Source organism: Parasteatoda tepidariorum, chromosome 4 (genome assembly GCF_043381705.1).
Source record: "Parasteatoda tepidariorum isolate YZ-2023 chromosome 4, CAS_Ptep_4.0, whole genome shotgun sequence".
NCBI lineage: Eukaryota > Metazoa > Arthropoda > Arachnida > Araneae > Theridiidae > Parasteatoda > Parasteatoda tepidariorum.
This window is the reverse complement of record NC_092207.1, coordinates 66,411,442-66,420,089: the sequence shown is the minus strand read 5'-3', so window position 1 is coordinate 66,420,089 and position 8,648 is coordinate 66,411,442. Positions and strand designations below refer to the sequence as shown.

At 29.9% G+C, this 8,648-nt stretch overlaps 1 long non-coding RNA gene across 1 annotated transcript; it reads left to right on the top strand.

Moving 5' to 3' along the window:
• Positions 1 to 75: 75 nt before the first annotated feature.
• Positions 76 to 4,818, top strand: LOC107441263 (uncharacterized). The gene is made up of 2 exons (XR_011636702.1): positions 76 to 1,702; positions 4,407 to 4,818. It is a non-coding gene; the product is annotated as an uncharacterized lncRNA (long non-coding RNA).
• Positions 4,819 to 8,648: the final 3,830 nt, after the last annotated feature.

Here is an 8,648-nt window from a genome sequence, read left to right as displayed (position 1 = left end):
ATATATATATCAACAACCGCAATCTAGGAAATATGCTCCCCATAGTTTGAACAGGAGAGCGATCCAAAGTTCGGAGTCATACTTTTGAAACTAATTAAGTAATTCGAAGAAAAAAAATGCCCCCACTCTTAAAATCCGTTTACCAAAGATAATTTCATGCAAAAAATAATTTTTAATCATTATTTATCAGTTTTTATTCTTTGATTTAATTGTGTAGGAAAAAATTTTGATTTATAGGTTATAAATTTTTTTCTTTCATATTAATCTACGTATTTTTCTATAGCAAAATCAAAGTTTCAGCAGTTTTTATTTAGTAGAAGCCGAGAAAAATTAAAATAAACTATTTTTAAAAAAATTAATTTGGCGGCAATGAAAAAATATTCAAATGGGGCGATTAATGTTTTAATGTAGATAACTCACGAGAGACTTTACTTAGGCTCACGTAGCGCAAAATTTAATTCATAAATTTTTCGCTAATAACCGATTGTTAATAATTTTTTTAAAACTATAAAAAAGGATGCGTCTTTTTCGGTTGTCTAAAAATTTCTTAGTAATTTTATAAAGAGATTTGAATAATATATTTCATTGAATAAAAAACATTTTATTCAATGAATGTCGAGTTTTATAAAAGCATGTTTCCGACAGAATATGATTACACATCAGCTTATTTTTAATTTTATTTTTTAGTTTTTTCTTTTAATAATTGATAGGATTTCAATAATATGAAAACGTATGAATATGTAGTAAAAAATATACAACCGCAGATTTGAAATAATATAATTATGATTTTCTTCAATATATATTTTACAATTATATTGATATTATTATTATAATTATGTGAAGTCTTATAATTATAACTATACAACATTTTTAAGCATCTTAAAATTTCTCAACCTTTTATATATTCCCTTAATCTTAAAATAAATTTCCTAATTACCTGTCTGAGCTTGCTTCGCAGAATTATTTTACTAACTTCTTAATTAAATTTTAACATTTCTCAATAACTTACTCTTCACTCTACCACTAATGTTATATTTTTCAAAAATATGCTAATCAATTGTTTTATTACTTTAATTTGGGTTTTCCTTCAAGTTAAAATACCTTTTTAAATTATTGCGAAGTTTTCATTATAAGAAATTATTTCCAGCTAACTGAGAATTAAATTTGTTAAGAAATTGAAAAAATATTCAGCTGATCAAAATTATTCGATATAAAGTAGCTGACTATTTACTAAACATACCATTTTACGAAAGAATTAAGATAAATTATTGATGGTCTTTTTTTTGTTTCTTATTTATTTGAGAAATGAAAAGTAAAGGGTATATGTGCACAGCAAAAAATAGCACATTTGTGCGATCCATAATCCCTTTGATCAAACTATGACGGCAGTATTTCGTACAATTTTCTGTAAAATACCATTTATCTATAAATTTTCATGTATGTTTACATGCCTATTTTTTTCAGCTATGCAAGAAGCAGTGAATATCGTTACTAAAACGGATACTTTTAGGAGAATTGGTGCCAAAATGTTCGAAATCAAATTTCCAGGATGTGAACAGTACGAAGCAAACAGTACATACTATTCAACAGATTACTTAAGATGTTTAGCGTTACACTACACTTTTGCGTATGACCATCCAGTGGGTACGTGCAAAATGGGTAATCCAACAGACATAACGACGGTTGTGGATCCACAGTTAAAGTAATTTTATGTTTATTTCTCGGATTTTATTTATTACTACAAACAAACATCAAAAATATGTTCTTCATCTAGACAGATTAATGAACAGTGCACAAAAAACGAATACCTTGAATAACTTTTGATCTAATGATCGAATTTTCACATACTAGGACTCAATATTAATGGTTTAAAAGAGTGACCACAAATGTGCTATTTAGTTAGTGCAGATAATGTCTTAAGCTAAAAATTAGGCAAAAAACGTACTTTCTCTGAATAAACATCTTTTTTCAACGGATTTGGATTCCTGATCCTCAAGATGCGAGAGGTAGGGTTGCTTCAATCTGGGAAATATGTTCCCAACTGTTTGGTCAAGAGAGTGCTCGTAAATTTGGACTATATTAAATGAAATATTAATTATTGTATATTGATTGTATATTGTAATTATTGTATAAATATTGGATTATATTAAACAAAATATTAAAAATAATAAATAATTTTTAAAAATTATTTTCTTACGTGGAATTATCCTTGGAAAAACAAATTCAAATCCGTCGAAAACGAAGTATGTTTATTCAGAAAAAATACGTTTTTGTGTCATATTTCGTGACTTAAAATATCGTAAGCATCAAATAATTAGCATATTGTAAGTCACCCCTTTAAACAATTATGATTGTGTGCTATTACGTGAAGATAAGATCATTAGATCCGAAGGTATTCAAGGTGTTCCTTTTTTTCTGAGTAAAAAATCAAGACAAGAACTGGCATACCTACATTTTTAAAATAAAATTGACAAGTAACGCTTACTTCATTTTAGGTATGATAATATTATGTAATTTCTCACACTTAGTTTTATTATGTTTTGCTTTCAATAAAAATTCAGTCATTAGTGGCTTAAGGCACTAGGGAAAATTTCGAAAACCCCAATTACTTATCAAAGAAATGAATAGTTAAAGTTTTTAGAGAAATAACTTAAGACATTCAGGAAAGAAAAATATAGTTGTTTATAGTTCAATTTAAAATAAGTGGTGAATGGAAAAAAACTTAATTACTATCACAAATCAAAGAGGAAAAAGTTGACATGTTTCTTGCTCACTTACTTCTATCAAGTGTGGATGGTTTTACTGGTGTTTTTGGCAAGCTAATGGTAGGGACGAAACTTACCCAGTTCCAACCCATGGCCAACGGCTATTGCCCCGCCCTATGTTGAAACTATTTTAAATGAAGAGTTTCAGCGGAGAGTCACAAATGAAGACGTCTTTCCTCAATTATAAAAAAGATGCACTCATTTGTAAATCAGTAGTAAATACCCATCTGTATCTTTTGGCTTAGTGATATTATCTTTTCGGTTTTCTACACATCAAGCCGAATGTCTTAGCTTTCTACGTGCTTTTAAGGTTCAATACTTACTTCACATTTTATTATTAAAGTGTTAGGAATTTAAAATTTATATCTTTGAATCAATGACTCGAAAAAAGTGATAAAACGGGGGAAAATTCCATTAAAATTACAGTACTATTCGTTAATGACATTTCTGAAAAAAAAAATCTTTTTAATATAACTAAAACATGAGGTATTTAAATAATTTATTTGGTAATTTTTCCATTCATATGGTAACGGTTTACTGAAAATTCTGGTTTTTAAAATTATAGTTTTTATTACTATGCATTTAGTAAAAAATAAAAAACTGAAAAGTAAATTTCATCGAATATATGGTTTTTATGCCTTGCTCTAAAATATCAGGTTAAAATTACCGAATTTTATCACATTTTATAAGCTATATTTACTGTTAATTTAACCAGAATTATTGCCGAAACATTCCGGTATAAATTACCGAGCTTATTGGTGCTCTCATAGAGCCAGTAAAACTGTACATTTTAAAATATTCTGGCGGTTTTAACCAAACTTTTTTTCTCAGAATACTAACATATGTAATCCAAATAAATCCGAATTTATAAATATTATCTGATAATGTTCTAATTGAATAATTTAATTAATTTTCTTAATTAAAAGAATTAACTTGCTAAATTTAATTCTTCATGNCAAAAACGTAGAAAAGTAAGAAATTTAACAAGTTCTATTTACTGCGCATAAGCTGCAAGTAAGTGGAATTCATAAAATAAGTTCAAAATGTAGAGAAAACATGGAAAAAAATTACAAAACAAAGAAAGAAGAGAAAAATAAAAATATTAACAATAAAAATAATAAAAAATAACAAAAATAATAAAAAATAACAAAAATAATAAAAAATAACAAAAATAATAAAAAATATTAAATAATAATAAGAAACTAAAGAAAAAAATATGCGAAGAAAAAAAGGGAGGGGGGAATTAATAAAAATCCGGAAAATAAAATATATAATCTTCATCAGCTCACACCATTATATCCGCAAAAGGGAGTGCTTTCTAATATTGCATCAATATAGCCAAAGCAAAATATATCAATACAATTGTGTGAGGAGTACTCAATAAATATTTTATAAAATTTACAACAAGGAAAATAGAACACATTAAATAAAAATATCACGTGAGAACAGAAAATAAAATGTACAGAAAAAAAACAGAATAAAACATAAAACGAAATCTAGAAAGCATATTTATTATTTTTTATTATTTTTATTATTATTTTTTTTCTTTTTTCTCATTGTTCTGTAATTTTTTTTTCATGTTTTCTCTACATTTCGAACTTTCTTTATATATATATATTCAAAGTGCTATAATTTTCGCAGGGTGAAAGGAATAAAAAATCTTCGAGTTGCTGATGGATCAATTATGCCACTAATAGTTAGTGGCAACACAAATGCTCCCATCATAATGATCGGGGAAAAGGCATCAGATCTGATTAAGCAGGACAATCCAGATAGGCTGAGATGTTGAAAATAAACCATGGAATTCGAGAAATTTTCTCTCTACGTCAGAAATGAATAATGCATGCCTAGTATCAATTCCATACAAAATATTTTATTAAGGGAATAAAGTCATAAGGAACTGCGATATTTAAAATGTTAATATATAGAATGTTATGTTTGTGAATCAAAGGTTTCTGGATTGTTCCAATCGCATTGATCTATTGTGACCAATGGTTCGCATGTTAAATACATGTAAGAACGAAGAATAAAACTTAAATTGCTTCTGTGTTTACTGAAAGATTCCTTTTTACTGTATTCGTCATTATTCGTTTTACTACTTTCTTCGGTATATTAACTTAGAAATTATTAATTCTGACTTTTTATCATTCAGAAACTTTTGGAGTTGTTTTCCGCAAATTATTTATGGCTAAAAGATTATTTTATTGTGCAAATTGTTTTTTCATTTCTTATATGATCCTAATTCAGTCTTACATGAGATTTGCTAAATTTTGAAAAAGGTAATGATAATATTAAAGGGTAGAACTTTTTGTACACTGTCTGCTCTCTTAGTACATAGAAATCCAAGCATTGGATCAAAAGTTATTATGTTACCTATTTTTTTATTTTAGGAACGAAATTTCATTTTCTGTTTTTGTTTTATATATGATTGTACACAACAAATAGAAAATGAATACCTTCTTCTCTTACGTTTTTTTCACTGTACGAATTGTGTGAACTTATTTAATTTTGGTGCTGATTGTATGAATGTTTACTTTATCTTAAGTAAATTCCGAATCAATTCCAATCTCACACACTTTAAAGGATGTAGTTAATTCTTAACACCAATAATTGATAAAGCTTGCTTACTGATATGCAGCTCGTTGGCTAAGAAGGTTTGGTTATGTTTTTCGGAGCTCCGTAAATTTGGAGAATAATTATTGTATTTTTAAACTATTTAACTAAATTTTTGTGTGAAAGTATAGCATACGCTTTTGGACCAATATTTGAAATGCAAAGGCGAATAATTTAATTTCAAAATAGTGACAATATGGTGGTCAAGATTTCAGTTTGCTAACATGCTGAGTACAGTGGAAGTGTGAGTTCTTGTCGGATTCAATTAACAAACTGATGCAAAGTAAGTTTCAATCCTCTTTACTCACTCATGAAGAATATTGGTTGAAGCAAAATATTTGCGAAGTAATTTCTATCTTCTTGTCGCATTGATTATACAAATTACTCATGTAAACATTTGTAAAAGGCATGCATATTTTTAGTTATATAATATAAGTATATATGTTCTCATAAGATTTACATAAATCTCTCATTTGCGTAAAGTAATTTTATAATATTTAACCTCGATTCACTTTGATGTTGTTCGATTTAATATAAATATTACTTCTGTGCCGCGTGTATTTTTGATTAGCAAACTAACTTTTTTTAAAAATTAATCTTATTTTACGAATCTTAATTTAAATATTGCATCTTAAATTTATGATTCTTACTTTGTATCGTAAATGTAACTTTACTGATTCGAGTGTATCATGTCTTACTGATGATTTTAAATAACACTAAAAACTAAACACTGAATTCTATAAATTCTATGTAATCTATCAATTTTAGTGTAACTGAATAACAAACAGGTGGCGGCTACTTTACAACAATTTATCTAAGTGTTTCTCTACACTGGAAATTATCTTTGTCTTGGTTTTGTAGAATACCTGATGAAACACCACTGTGTAAAGCAGTTTCCACCATTTTTGGTGTTTTGTTCTCTAAAACTTTTCACAGTGAATAGATAAATTTTTCATAAAGTATTAAATAATCAGGTAGCATAACTATTGTTTTATACTGTTAATATCCAGGGCTAAAGAGTGAATAAGAAAGGCTAAGTCACTACTTTGAAGAAACTCTTGCCGCTCCGAGTTTTTGATTTGAATCAGTGACGTCACGCAGCATCAACTTCTCGCTTTAAAAATTAATTGTCTCGCATGTTGTAACTAACATTTTTTAAAAAATCTTATTTAAATATATTCATTGTTTTCCATATTTTCTTATTTTTTATTGAGGGGATTTTCTTCTCATCTGATTGGAAAAATTTCACAGTAAATATCAATTTGCGCGATAACGACCGGCGAGAATTATTATAAAACACAAAATGAGAAAACGTAATTTTCCATATTTTACTTCAGAAAATATAAAGGTGATATCAAATGAATTATAACATGTACTAGAAGAATTTATCCTGATGTGAGTGTTTACTATTACTAATGTTCAATCCCGTAGCATTGTCATTTTGAACCCAATTCAGAAGACAAGGGAACTTCTGGGTCAAGTATTCAGAGAAGTTTGCCTTAGTGAAGGACTTTTTGATGGGACAAACCCTCATTCGCATTTCATGGAGAGGAAACACGAAAACCTCCTACCGGTAGCCTGACGGCAAGGGGACTCTAACCCATGATCCGTCTATCACTGAGGACATTTTACATCAGCACTGCGGTCGGTGCAAGCCGGATGCGGAATTCGTATCTACCAGCCATGGCTAGGATTCGAACTTGGTTGACCTCATCGGAAAAAGAAAGCTCTATCCCTGAAGCATCACTCCTCGTGCCTTCGAGATTAATAATTCTAATGACTCAACGATACCAAAATTTGAATTGGTCTTTTACAAGCGAATGAATCAAACTTTCCGTATTCATATCTTCCATCGATTAAACAGACTAATCAAAATTTAAGTACAGCCGATGGAGCAGAAGTTATTAGGTTGCAATAGAAGCATTTTTTGCTGAGAGTCTCGTTGAGAAACAAATCAAATTTTTTTATAATGCTTTGACGTTGAATTTTTTGTTAAATTTTCCCAAGTTTTGACCCATTGAAGAAGGTGGAAAAATCAATTTAGAGTTACTAGACTTTTCATACTTCTCAGCTATGGTAGACGACAATTTTTCCGCATTACTGCTAAAAATTACTTCTTCCACCAGCAAAGTGGTACATATTCATTTCATAAAAATCTTTTCAAAAAGAAATTATTATTAATAAGTACACATTAAGTTATGATAAATCTGAAATTCTAAACAAATCGTTATAAAAGGTTCACTATAGTTAAAGAGAAATAAGAACATTCATATTGAAATGCCCTAAATTATAACAAGCCACTAATTTTTGAATTAATTATATAGAAACAACAAAATTTAAAATTTTTATCTTTATGTTAATGGTTAAAAGTATTTTCAAGGTAACGTGAAGATTGCCTCGATGCATTTACATTATCGCTAAAAATAACTATTCTTTTCTCGATGATAAGAAGGAATCTGTTTGCGCTTTACAGTAGACTAAAAAAATGAATCGATCTTAAATTTTGTCGGAAAGAATAATTTAATTGATGTCTTCAAAATTTTTTCTCTAAAATTTTAATATTTCAGAGGAAAAATATTATCATACTCTTTCGTACTTAACAATTAAAAATCTTCGATTAAGATAAATAAAATGATTAGAAAAAGAACTACACTATCTAGCCATTAATGACCGGACACCCCTTGAAGGGCAGGTGGACACGTCCTGGCGAAATAAATACGCAACCTGTGGTGGGGGAAAGACCATTCGCAAGCAGGCGACGGCCATACGAGCGTTAACAGTGAAAATGAATGGACGGCGAGAGCTGAATGAGGCGGAAAAGAGCATGATCATAAGCTCCCACCGATTTGGTCATTCCATACGTGCCATCTCCGACAAGTTTCAGATACATCGGTCAACAGTTGGGTCAACAATACGTGCCATCGGTCAACGTCGTGTTGAAATGGGAACGAGAGGGAGTGATAAAACCGCAGTCCCGACCCGGCAAGCCCAAAATAATGTCCGACAGGGATCGACAATCTCTTCGACGTGTAGTGAAGGCAAACCGACAAATGTCGTTGGACACTGTCGCTACCAGCATCCGGGCTGCATCTGGCAGTGTTGCCAGTACACGTACCATTCGTCGGGAGCTGATTGCACAAGGATTCCATGGACGAGCAGCAGCACATAAGCCAAACATCTCTCCATCAAACGCCCGCCACCGATTTCAGTGTTGCAGAGCACGTCGCCAGTGGACAGTAGAGCAATGGAAAAGCGTTATGTGGAGTGATG